The sequence below is a fragment of the Culex pipiens genome, chromosome 3 (genome assembly GCF_016801865.2).
Source record: "Culex pipiens pallens isolate TS chromosome 3, TS_CPP_V2, whole genome shotgun sequence".
NCBI lineage: Eukaryota > Metazoa > Arthropoda > Insecta > Diptera > Culicidae > Culex > Culex pipiens.
Genome location: NC_068939.1, coordinates 144,008,340 through 144,021,685, shown reverse-complemented (window position 1 = coordinate 144,021,685; position 13,346 = coordinate 144,008,340). Strand labels below are relative to the sequence as shown.

General features: G+C 39.3%; 1 protein-coding gene across 2 annotated transcripts in view; it reads left to right on the top strand.

Moving 5' to 3' along the window:
• Positions 1–1,751: 1,751 nt before the first annotated feature.
• Positions 1,752–13,346, top strand: part of LOC120415907 (mucin-2) — a 56,328-nt gene continuing 44,733 nt past the window's right edge. Inside the window, exon 1 of one of the 2 annotated variants that reach the window (XM_039577551.2) lies at positions 1,752–2,114. The gene's annotated coding sequence lies outside the window, so the exon portion shown is untranslated. The remainder of the gene's footprint in view (positions 2,115–13,346) is intronic. The other variant, XM_039577550.2, reaches the window with a different exon arrangement.

Genomic DNA, 13,346 nt, shown 5'->3' with positions numbered 1-13,346 from the left:
GCCGCGTACTGTCAAGGTCGGTTGGTCCAGTCAATTATCGGTCAATAAAAGTCCGCTCGCAATTATATAAGTACTGAATTCGCAAATCGCTAATAAATAACTCGTCATCTTCGTCATCCACGATGACTTTGGTGGCCTTTTATTTTGATCGCATAATTCGACGGCAGAAAAAAAGTCTCATCTTCGTAATCCTCGGGCAGAAACTTGGAAGAGTTGGTTGGCCTGCTGTCCCATATGCGAAGAGAGTCGTAAAAATGTAATCACCTGTTGAGGTCGCTAAATGCTCGTTGTTCATTGAGCATGGGTAAAGGATGTTGGGTGACATCCCTTCCGATCAGATGGAGGTAATTGTGAGGTGTGGAGTACTGCCCATAATTGAAAATCCGGCTATTATGCCAAATCAAGTATTCCGAGAAAAACGCGTTTTAGTGTTTGTCACTAAATCTCCGTCAAGGCAATTTCCCATAAGAGTGGCATATTAGCCGTTTGGTTTTTCGCATCGGCAGCCAAGTCTATACACTATTTCAGTGAAATTCAAGGGTCAGAAGATGCGTTGGAACATCCTCTATCACCTGGTGCTAATATCTCGTTTTTGCCAAAAGTGGATATTAGCCGTTTTTTCGATGGTGGGCAGAGTAGAGTTGAGTATACTGTACTACTAAGCACTGTAGGTTCTTGCATGCATTTTTTGAGTGAAAATACGCTTCATAATTTAAACATTTAATAAATTAAATGATTTTTTTTATCTGGTCGAAAACACATTTATTTTTAACTCTTTCATTAATTTGTTTTAAGATTAAATTTCTTCCAGGTTTTCATGTTAAACTAAGAAATTTGCATCCCAAATTTAACAAAATGTTCAGAAGGCGCTCTCGCAGTGAATATCACCCTACCCCTTTTATCACCACCGCTCAAAACCGGCTTTTTTCCTTTACCTCCCAAGCACGTGTCTTTAGCTCTCTCACTCTCTCAATTTGCGCAAGACCATGCAATAATCGCGAGCGAAGCTGTAAGCTTCGCGCTCTCACGCATAACTCGCGCGCGATCGTCGTCGCCAGCTTTGATAACTTTCGCTCTCCGAAGATGAGATAACAAATAAGCTCAATGTCGCGCTGTTGCGATCGCGTCTTCGCCGGTTGAGAGTGAGAGTGTTGATGTTTTGTTCTGTTTTTTTTTTGTTGTATCCTCGTGAATCGTGACTAGCCGCTTTCTGAGAGGTTTGTCAATTATTGTTGGAATGTTCACTTTAAACTAGTGAATGGGTGAATTAAAATAATAGTTTTTATGAACTTTTTTAATTTTTCTTTTGATTTCAAAATTAAATCTGTATTTTAAGCTTCTAAGATTAGTTATTTTCTTTAGTATTTTCCTTTCAAATGATAAACCATCCATTAAATTGATTAAAAGTGCTCAAGTTACAAATTAAGCAAGATTTAGACCTCGTTCATAATAAAAGTCTAAATAGTATAAACATTTTAAACAAAATTTACTCATCAAATCCACATGGCAGAAAACTAAGAAAGAGAGAGCCACTCCAAGCTCTGACCGATACTGAGCAGGTCGAGGATCAAGACTGAAGATGCTGCTCGCCGGCTCACCTACGACCACTTCGACTGGACCTTAAAATCTGGTTGAGCTTCAAGTGGGGGAGAATGAAGATCGGCCGTGTTTGGGTGTGCGCTCGCCCGCGGTCGTTGGGTTCGTCTGCGCTAGTAGACGCCGAGTGGGAAAAAGGTATTTAAGTTATGTCAGCCCGTGGAAGCCTTTCAGTTGTCACACGGACACGGTCGATCAATTTTTTTCCTGCGAACCGTCTTCTTTTCGGTGGACCCCGAAAAAACTGTTGACAGTCAACAGACTTTTGCTGAAACGGAAGGAACCGTTGGTGAAACGTGAAACGGTGCCGTTTCCTAATCGAACTGCGCGTTGAAATTCGCGGATTGACCTTGAGGAGTGTTGTGTTGTGTGCAGATCAGTGACATTCAGGTGGACGTTTGGACGGTTACAATTTGGCAAATGGACTGTGAAAATTAATGGTGAAAAGTGGAAAATCAACCGGGTGCGTTTGAACAAAGATCGAGCGATTTTTGCGGCTGAGGATTGAAGCGTGAATTGTAAGTAAATATAAGTTTTTTTTAATGAAGCATTTTTAAGTTGGATTTAGACAGTTTTGTATTGATTCAATTTGTTATTCCTTATGTGGTGTGCGAGATTGTTTTTTTTCAAGACTTATCATATGTGTAGTATAAAAATTTGGGGCTATTGATTTTTTGAGACATTTTTTTTTGTATTAATTTAAATCCCACTGCAAATTTTATGCAAAGTTGTTGCCTTCCTTTATTTATTTTTGAGCCAGTTAGTTTTACATTTACTTTTAAAATAACTCTCGGCTCACAGATATAATACATTTTGAATCGAAAATTTGAAAACAAATGCTGTTAGCATGTGAAATATTTTTTTAAATTCTGTTTAATGCTGCTAAAAAAAAATAATTTTCCCTTTTTGCCTTCCTCACTGAGGTAAGGCTATAATCCTGCTCCAAAATTGAACTTTTTATTTTAAGCTCGAAAACCCACCTTGATGTATACATATCGACTCAGAATTGAAAACTGAACAAATGTCTGTGTGTATGTGTGTGTGTATGTGACCAATAATGTCACGCAGTTTTCTCAGCACTGGCTGAACCGATTTTGACCAAACCAGTCGCATTTGACTTGGTTTAGGGTCCCATACGGTGCTATTGAATTGTTTGAAGTTTCGATAAGTAGTTCAAAAGTTATGTATAAAAATGTGTTTTCACATATTTTCAGAAGTTGAATAAATGGCAGTAAACTGAACCAAACATCATCATGCTATACATCGTTAGTTAGGTAATTGAAAGACCTTTCCAACGAGTCCAAAACATTGATAATCTGGCAACCCTGTCTCGAGTTTTAACCACTTAAGTGATATTTATGTAATTTTTTGTAGCCGGATCTCACTTAAATGTATGTAAACAATGTCCAGATCCATCATCCGACCCATCGTTGGTTAGATAATCGAAAGACCTTTCCAACGAGTCTACAACATTGATAATCTGGCAACCCTGTCTCGAGTTCTGACCACTTAAGTGATATTTATGCACTTTTTTTGTAGCCGAATCTCACTTAAATGTATGTAAACAATGTCCGGATCCATCATCCGACCCATCGTTGGTTAGGTAGTCAAATGACCTTTCCAACGAGCTTAAAACATTGATAATCTGGCAACCCTGTCTCGAGTTCTGACCACTTAAGTGAGATGTATGCACTTTTTTTGTAGCCGGATCTCACTTAAATGTATGTAAACAATGTCCGGATCCATCATCCGACCCATCGTTGGTGAGGTAATAGAAAGGCCGAGTCTAAAACATTGAAGATCTGGCAACCCTATCTCGAGTTCTGACTACTTATGATGCAACTTATGAGCCCTTGAGTGATATGTGTGTTTTTTTTGTATTCCGGAACTTAACGAAATTAGACGAAATTTGTGTCCAAACCCATCATATCACATATCACCCATTGTTGGAAAAGAGTGAGGAAGGCACCAACCACATAGGTGGATTAAGTTAGTTTTTAAATTAGGCCGATGCAAATATTTAAAAAAGTTTTTGTCCCTCGGCCCTGGCCGAGGTCAAGGGGGGGGCCATAGTGTGAAGCCATAGTCTTCACATTTAAATGAAAAAAGTGTTTTAAAATGCATTTTACACTAGTTCAGTTGTTTTGCAATCATTAGTTTTCAAAAAATCTAAGATCTGACAAAAACAAAAATTTTATCGAAAAAAAAGATTTTGCATAGAAAATTTTCAAAAAATCTTGAGATTTTTTAATAAACCCAAACATGCTAAAAATGATTTTAAACGCAGGAGAATGTATTTTAATTTGATTTCAGCTGGTTGCACTTGAATTTTCATTGAAATTTTGAAGTTTATTGTAAAAATTTTTTTTTGCCCCCTGATTTTTCGGGCCAATTTTGAAGGGGGGGGGGGGGGGGGGGTTACAAAAACTTTCAAAAATATTTGTACCAGCCTTATCTTAAATTAAAAAAAAAATTTAAAGTTCTTATTCCTTGGACAAATACTTCCAAAATTTGCAATCGTCAAAAAGCTTGAAAATGTTTGTACATATTTTAAACTCATTTTAGTTACGAGCAAAACACATTTCAACAGAAATTCAAATTTTTCGTTAGCTTCAGCCCCTTCGCAGCGATTTACACATTCTTGTAGGTTTCTTATCCTCTTTTCAGAATAGTCCAAAATATTTTCCAAAATATATTTTTGCTACAGAGCTTGCATTCAGGCTCATCTGCTATTTTTCCACTGCAAATTTGGTAACTTTTGCAAAGGTGAGAAGATTTCTTGCAAGATTGTTTTCCGAACATTGTTCACCGTATCCAAAATCATTATAAGGCTTTCTAGGCCCAGTGAAAAAAATATAATTTAACCCAAAAATGACGAACTTCTCGTCACAGTGTCCTGATGCAAACATTGATCGAGCTCGAGCTGTCACTGCCCTGTGAAGTATGTTTTCTGACATATCGGGCGGCCAGTCAAAAAAACCAGCTAGAAGTCGCCGGACAAAAAACTTTTGCTAGAAAGAGATAGGAAACCTGATGCAAACAAACGTCCAGCTGTAATGTAAACATACTTTGAATGTATTGGTAAATCTCTGACTAGAAAGCCTTATTTCGAATGAGCGTAGCCATAATTTTCTGCCATTTGGAGCAAATCAGCGAAAAAATGCTCTAAGTTGATATACTTTAGTCCCATGGCAAAATCTTGTCGGATTTGTAATCAATATACTTAAACATTGGAACAAGTTTATTCGGTATAATTGTGAGTACCCGTTTATATTTGGCCAAGATTCATCTCTTTTGAAGGCAAATGTATCCTTAATGTTTAGTTAAGAATTGTGGACATTTGACAGCACGTCTTTTTTAGAATTTGACTAAATTATTAAATTTATAGCCTGAGACTTTTTAGGTGGTTGGTGCCTTCCTCACATTCATATAGTCAAAAATCTTTTCTGAAAATCTCCATATAAAATCCGACTTCCGTGCTATCTTTCTATTATGACAGCTTGAAAACCCGCCTAACCTTACTAATCTACATACCTTGTCCGGAGATAATCGTTATCGAATAAATTCGTTTAGTTGTCGCCGAACTCCGCAACTGGCAACTTCAACATTTACACTTGGAACTTTATTTTATAACATGTCCAGCTCTGTAAAAGATATGTTTCTAGATCAACTGTCAAATCTGCGGCGCGAGCCAGTGGTTGCTCGCAATAGTCCTCTTTAAGTAGATTTGAGGAGAAAACAGTTCCAAGGGATTGACGTCGCAAATGCTACATTTATTTCGTCGTAACTCAATGCTGAAATGCGTTTGTCCAACACGTTCAATAAGAGCAGACGTGTGATAACGACAAATTTCACAATATCTTTTACTCGTTTCGGATTTTCGGAAGAGTACGTTACAGCGCCACTGCCGGACTCTGTCATTCTGACTGCTCCTGGAAGGTATCAAACGAATCCTGAAATTTTTATAATACCATTCAATGAGCGGGTGAGGATTCTATTGACTCGCCATAGCCCACCGAATACTAATTTAGACAGGAAGAACTGTCGGAATCGTACGTCATCGATGTCGGAATCGTACGTCATCTTAACATGACGATTCCGGAGATTTTTTTCAGCCCATTCTGTGAAGAGGTGTGGATTGTTCTGATAGTTCTGGCCGCTTTTGTGGATGTTTCAAAACAAAAAATATGTAATGGGATTAATAATTTGTATTTTCAATTCGGATTTTCTTGCACCCTTGCACAAAGTTGCATGAAATTAAATTTTCAACAATTTTGGGCGAGACCTGCGCCACCTGCTGCCAAAATCCTGAAGCGATGTTTTTCCCCATAGATTTTCGCGATTTTCCCCATATCTGGAGTTTTTTTTGAAAAGGTCCTATAAACCACATTTTCAATTTTTGCTTTTTGGGTCTTTTTAGAACCGCCTTGAGTCAGGGGTATTCAAAAACACCCAAAAAGCAAAAAAAGAAAATTTGGTTTATAGGACCATTTCAAAAAAAAAAAAAAAAAAACTCCAGATATAAACTTCAACGATAAACAGCGACCATCAACTGATTTGGCTAAAAATCTGCACAGATACTTATTATTACCTTAAAAAAGTCGAGCTAGGTGGTATCTCTTGAGATTCTCCAAAATTTTCAGTTTTTCTTGTCACCCTAGTGGACATGGATAATTTAGCCTTTTTAGATATTCAAAGAAGTGCTGAAATTTCTGCTAAGGAAATAGCTTTGTTTACAAATTTAGCAGTGCAAAGCATTGGCTGTTGACAATCAACGAACCTTTTGGGTTAACTATACCATTGTTCAAGTTCGGTGTTCGAATTCTTTTATCCAGAATGTTTATTTTGCTGAAGCAGCGCATATTTGAATCCGGAATATACTTGTATTGGTTGAAAAAAATAATCAAATTATTCGCTCTACAGCATTGCCTTGGCGTTCTCGATTGCGAGATTCCTACTCGAAACTAGGTGTCCGTAGGCTTAATTGTTGAGGCAGTCGCAAACCTCTGTTTACACCTAAGCTTCCATCCACCCCGCGATTCGAACTGACGACCTGTGGATTGTTAGTCCAACTGCCTAACAGCGACTCCACCGAGGTAGGACCCAGGGAGACGACTCCTGCACCTGGACTGAGCTAACGACCTAACGCTATAGGTTAGACCGGGGCCAACATTTACTTCCCCATCCGACGGAAGGCATGATCAGACAAATCTCGTCTCGAAAAATACCACCGGGGATTGAACCCAAGCCGACTGATTGAGAGTTGGTCAACGTGGACAGTCTGAGGCCGGCATGGATAATGATATCGATCGGATGGACGATATGCGTTGTAGTGTTGCTATTCGAAGTGACCATCAAAAGGTTATTTCCTGGATGGTTGAAAACGATAGGGGAACGTATCGTCATCAGCAAATGAATTTTCATTGTTATATCGGATACTTCTAACAATACTGGTTGCGTTATTTGTTAGTGAGATAGACGATTGGCACAATCCAAGTACATTTATTAATTTGTCAGCACTAAACTAGGCTCGTATTATGCTCCGCTAGGGTCAAATCGGTCAACTAAGCTAAGCTCAGCCAAACTTTTATTAGTATGACCTATATCTCATTCTTAACTCTCAGACGACAAGCACGGACGATTAACCTAATGATGCTGCTGTTCACTTGTAGCGATTAAGGCTAAATCACGCTTTGTTCCACGAAACCCGTCATCAGTAGCGTTACTGAATCATTCCGACCAGCCTTGGCTTCACCTTTCAAACCCGATGTTCTAAAACCACCACCCGTCGATTGCTGCGCAGAGAAATGATGAACTCTCACCTCCCAAGCACGCTGAATAGGTCCGAAACAGAGCACGTGGTATAGTACCACGCCAATTTCGAACCATAAAAAGCGCCTCGTTTTGATAAAATTACGCTCCGCGAGATGGCTTCTGCCTGTTGGCCAGGGGCCAATCATCGGCGCTGTTAGAAGCGCGCTGGAGGTCGTCGAAAAGCGGCCTACCTTCGATGTCCTAGCGACGGCCAACAACAACGGATTATTGTTATGCTGGAACATCATCAGACCATCAAAGGTAACAGCAGCATCGGATGGGGCAACAAAAGATGCTTTTTTTTGTAGTTTTGTATATACAAAACTTACTAGTTTCATCTGCTCACCTCGCAATGTTTGAAGAAGCGCGCGCGCGCGCTCTCGGTGGCAGATGACCAAGAACGTGTGAAAATGTCAAAGCTCACATCCCGAACGAGTTCGCGCAAGGTTTGAAAACGGGTTTTGCACAATCATCGGCTAATGGAAATCGATTAGTTTGAGCCAGGAAGGGTTCTACATCATGTGGTTAACAACGCTTCGCACAAGTGGGATTAACCAACGTGGTTTGTAAATTAAAACAAACAAGCAAATGCACTGCTTCACCAGGCAGCATGAAAGTCTTGCGAGGCATTAGCGTCACACGGAATCATCCACGTGTTTATGAGCTGTGTGCGGTGCTGATGAAGACTTACTGAACATGATTTACGCGCTAGCGGCGAGGTGTGAACAATATAATCATCAAACGATTCAGGAGCATCATGCTCGTAAAGGTGCGTTTGAAGGTGTACTAGGTAGGGCGTTTGCATGTTTGGTGATGTGTATTTTTTTTATGAAATATGTAGTAAGTAGTCTATTATCTCTCTACATCAAAATAATATGAAAAATTAAAAAAAAGATCAAGCAAGTTTTTTGCGTATTCTCAACACATGGGGGCACTACTACCACTAACACTAATTACTTATTACTAAAACACGTGATTCTGGGAAACTTTTAGGTTGGGCATCTCTTCAATTGAGAATATGGTTGTTTTTCTTTATATTCGATGATATTTATACATGCTGTTGATAAGGGAAACACCTTTAGATCGTCGAAGCCTATAATAAGTAGTGCTGAAAGGATATTACGGTTCTGTTCAGCAACGGAGAGGCAACCATGGTTGGTCTCTCATGCTCATGCTCATGCTCATGTTTTTCTTCATATTCGATGACTTTCGTAAATACATGTTGAAGATTTGTTCAATTGTGATTGTTTCTACAATAAATTAAAAAAAATGTGAATTTTTAGGCATGGCTTAAACATTTGTAGAAACATCAAAATATTGAGATTATGATCACCCTATCTGAAGATATTTCTACTTAGCTTTCAAATTTATTTATTGACATATTTCTGAAAATGTTTTGTTTTTCAAGCTATATACCCAAAACTGGGCAGCGCTAGTCCGAGAGAATAATGGCCTCGAGACGAGAGAATGGTGGTAGATGGGCGAGAGAAAAATTCTCTGGAGGTTCATTTGCAAAAAAAAGTTCATCCGTCAAAACAATAAACCAAGAGTGTCGACTACGGAAATCGACCCAGAGACCTTAACCTTGACGATAACTCAGCAATTTTCCACTTTTGCTCTAAAAAAAAAAAAACAGATGGCAGCACGACGTAACGCCACGTCCCTATGACTTAACTGCCTCGGCCACTACAGCTTGGTGAATAAGCAGTGGTCAGATGTCGATGTATGAAACTCGTTAGAGATTTATTCTTTCAATGAACCAATGAACTAATTTGTTTTGGCGGCGTGAGTTGGTAGCATTATTCTCTCGAATTTGGCGCTGAGCCTTCAATAAGTTTTGAGGGAACGATTCTCTCGACTCGGAATTTTGGGTGTAGGAATACATAACTTTTTATTTGCTTACAACACAAAAAAATGTTCACTCAAAATTCAGAGTGGAGAGAATCGTTCGCTCAAAATTAATTGAGGGCTCAGCGCCAAAACCGAAAGAATAATGCTACCAACCCACACCATCAAAAAAAGTGTTCATTCGTTAATTGAGACCATAAATCTCCAACAAGTGTCATACATCGACTTCTGACCATTTCTAGGTCACCAAGCAGTAGTGGCCGAGGCAGTAAAGTCATTGGGTTAGTTTGTCAAAGGTCTCAGGTTCGATACCGAAGTCGACACTTTTGGTTTTTTGTTTGGGGACCATCCATAAACCACGTGGACACTTTTTTGGGAATCTGTTACCCCCCCCCCCCCCCTCGTGGACAATTGTCCATACAAAAAAAAACTTTTTTGTATGGATCGTGGACAATCGCCATACCAACCCCCCTCCCCCCCCCCCCCCTCCCTAAAGTGTCCACGTGGTTTATGGATGGTCCCTTGAATGATGAACTTTTTTTTGCAAATGAACCTCGAGGAAATAGTTCTCTAGCCAATCTCGAGCTGTGTTCTCTGTGTCCGTAAATGGGACATTACTGAGAACTTTTCTCTCTTAGTTACTCTGTGGCAATTTCCTCTCCCTTAATATAAGGGTAATTCTCCGCTAACTCACACAGCAGTTGCCCCGACCCCTCTTCGATTTGCGTGAAACTTTGTCCTAAGGGGTAACTTTTGTCCCTGATCACGAATCCGAGGTCCGTTTTTTGATATCTCGTGACGGAGGGGCGGTACGACCCCTTCCATTTTTGAACATGTGAAAAAAGAGGTGTTTTTCAATAATTTGCAGCCTGAAACGGTGATGAGATAGAAATTTGGTGTCAAAGGGACTTTTGTATACAATTAGACGCCAGATTTGATGGCGTACTCAGAATTCCGAATAAACGTATTTTTCATCAAAAAAAAACACTAAAAAAGTTTTAAAAATTCTCCCATTTTCCGTTACTTGACTGTAAAAAAATTTGGAACATGTCATTTTATGGGAAATTTAATGTACTTTTCGAATCTACATTGTCCCAGAAGGGTAATTTTTTCATTTAGAACAAAATTTTTCATTTTAAAATTTCGTGTTTTTTCTAACTTTGCAGGGTTATTTTTTAGAGTGTAACAATGTTCTACAAAGTTGTAGAGCAGAAAATTACAAAAATTTTGATATATAGACATAAGGGGTTTGCTTATAAACATCACGAGTTATCGCGATTTTACGAAAAAAAGTTTTGAAAAAGTTACTTTTTGCGTTTCTTTTTGTTTCGTCGTCCGTGTCTGTCGCGGGTGACCATGAATGGCCATGATCGATGACGACCAACTTTTTAAAAACTTTTTTTCGTAAAATCGCGATAACTCGTGATGTTTATAAGCAAACCCCTTATATATCAAAATTTTTTTAATTGTCTGCTCTACAACTTTGTAGAACATTGTTACACTCTAAAAAATAACCCTACAAAGTTAGAAAAAACACGAAATTTTAAAAAGAAAAATTTTGTTCTAAATGAAAAAATGACCCTTCTGGGACAATGTAGATTCGAAAAGTACATTAAATTTCCCATAAAATGACATGTTCCAACATTTTGTACAGTCAAGTAACGGAAAATTGGAGAATTTTTAAAACTTTTTTAGTGTTTTTTTCGATGAAAAATACGTTTATTCGGAATTCTGAGTACGCCATCAAATCGGGCGTCTAATTTTACATAAAAGTCCCTTTGACACCAAATTTCTATCTCATCACCCTTTGAGGCTGCAAATTGTTGAAAACACCTCTTTTTTCGCATGTTCAAAAATGGAAAGGGTCGTACCGCCCCTCCGTCACGAGATATCAAAAAACGGACCTCGGATTCGTGATCAGGGACAAAAGTTACCCCTTAGGACAAAGTTTCACGCAAATCGAAGAGGGGTCGGGGCAACTTTTCCCGATTTCGTGTGAGTTGGTAGAGAATTATCCATAAAAAAAATAAAATAAAAAAATTAACCTCAAGAGGCTCCAATTGCTTTCGCGAGAACACAATACCATCCCCAAGAAACACGAATCAACTTGCAGTTTTCCGCTTGAATGCTGAGCAACGTGACTTACTTATTTTTCTCTTTATTTCGCTCACACCTTCTACTGAATCTTTTGAGAAAAGTGACTATTTTGCATCACGTTGGAAACGACGATAAAAGCGTGAAAGCGTTCGTTTTCCCCATAGATCGATTAATTTATTTGGCACGCCCCCGAATCGTTACCCATTCTCCACCATGAACGAACTTTCGAGCGAACCCGCTGGACCCGGAAAAGCCATCAGGCCCTAGTCAGTGATTAGTTGTAACACCGACAACGACGACGAGCACTTTAAACCGTTATGATGTGCCCAATGGTAATAAGCTTTGGCGATGATGAGCTGCGCCAACTGCTTCGCAGGGTGCGACTATTCAAGGAAGGCACGACCAGAGACTGTCCAAAGGTGACCAAGCAATGGACGACGGCGGCGGGGTCCTTTGAAGATGTTGCTGGGTTATTGCAAAATCAATAGGGGTCACGTGGAAAGCCGAGTAAAAAATTTGTTATTAACTACAAAACCCTGTTATTTGATAGTTATAGAAAATCAATCCGGATTTGTCAAAAATTATTGCAATTTGAATTCAGTCAAATGGATTATGCCATTGTGATGTTGGTTAGGACATGTAGTATCAATTTCAATACAAAACTCAACAAAAGATTGTATTGAAACAATTGCAGCACGCCAATCAATAGCTTTCATTTCCCTGATGAATGTTTACATTGATAGCTATATTTTAATTTCCCTCCCTCAATTTGCGTTTCACGTGGGTTTTGCAGCTTCAGTTACACAATTTCTCCGCACCAAGCCCACCTGAATGCTAGCATTTTTTTTCCAATTTCACTCCATGGTAAATAGTTCAGTTCAATAGGTGCATCATTTTATCCAGTGGGCATCAATATCGCTCTGTTGGCGTGAATTCGATCATTGAACCACGAACCGTGATACAAAATGCTGGTGGAATTTCCAAAGGCCCCATGGTCATTGCATCGGCTAAGCCGTTGATTTACCCTACAGACCCATCGACCGACATAATTCAGTGTGAGTAATTGTGCCCGGCATGGCAGAAAAAAGTCCGTCTTTTTTGCCGGGAATTTCACCACCTTCACGACACTAGCTGGCTACTGGGGGTGGTGAGTTTGGGTGTGAACAGACCGACGTCGTCGTCGTGCTATCTTGTCGCACCTGCCTTTTCGACGTTCCGAGAAAAACGCGTTTTAATGTTTGACCTTGAATCAACAAAAACGAAAGCACGCAATGTAAACAATAACAAACTCGTTTTGTTTGGCTGACCATTCTGTGCATTGTCCCGAAGTTTGGTTAAAGTTGGTTGCTGGAGTCCCGAGAAATAATTACAAATGTTTACGGTAGTCTAACTTGTACGCGCGTCAAACGCGTTCTGACCTGAAATCCCTTTGCCCTTTGTCGCACTTACATCAATTTTTAGGGAGTGACAAGATAGCACGACAAGATTGAAACTTCTTTCATATGAAAAGTGACTAAAAATTTCGGAGCTCTTTTGGTTTTCATTGAATATCTCAGGATATTCAATGATGGATGGGGATCTGTGGAGGTCAAAAGATGTGGCATTGTGAGCTGCACAAAATGGCGTTCTTAACTCAATTTGGTCCAAAATGCACGTACGACAAGTTAGCACGAAGGCGACGAGACGCTGAGTCAGACTGTAAGGTACAATATGTGTACCAGCTGTGAGCACGAGCTGGATTTAAGAGGTGTCGTAAAGATGAAAAACTTTTTCCTTCGTGACTCGTGTAGTTGAGCCGAAGAAACGCTGAAGTATGTTTTTTTTAAAGATAAGGTTATGACAAAAAATTAAAGTATATTGATTATCACTTATCTAATCTAATCTAATCTAACACTAGAGCAGCCAGTCTTTCGAGGGCATCCTGGATAATGCCTTAGGTTGATTAACGCCTAGCATCCTCTTGTCATTATTAACATTTGCAGTGCCCCATT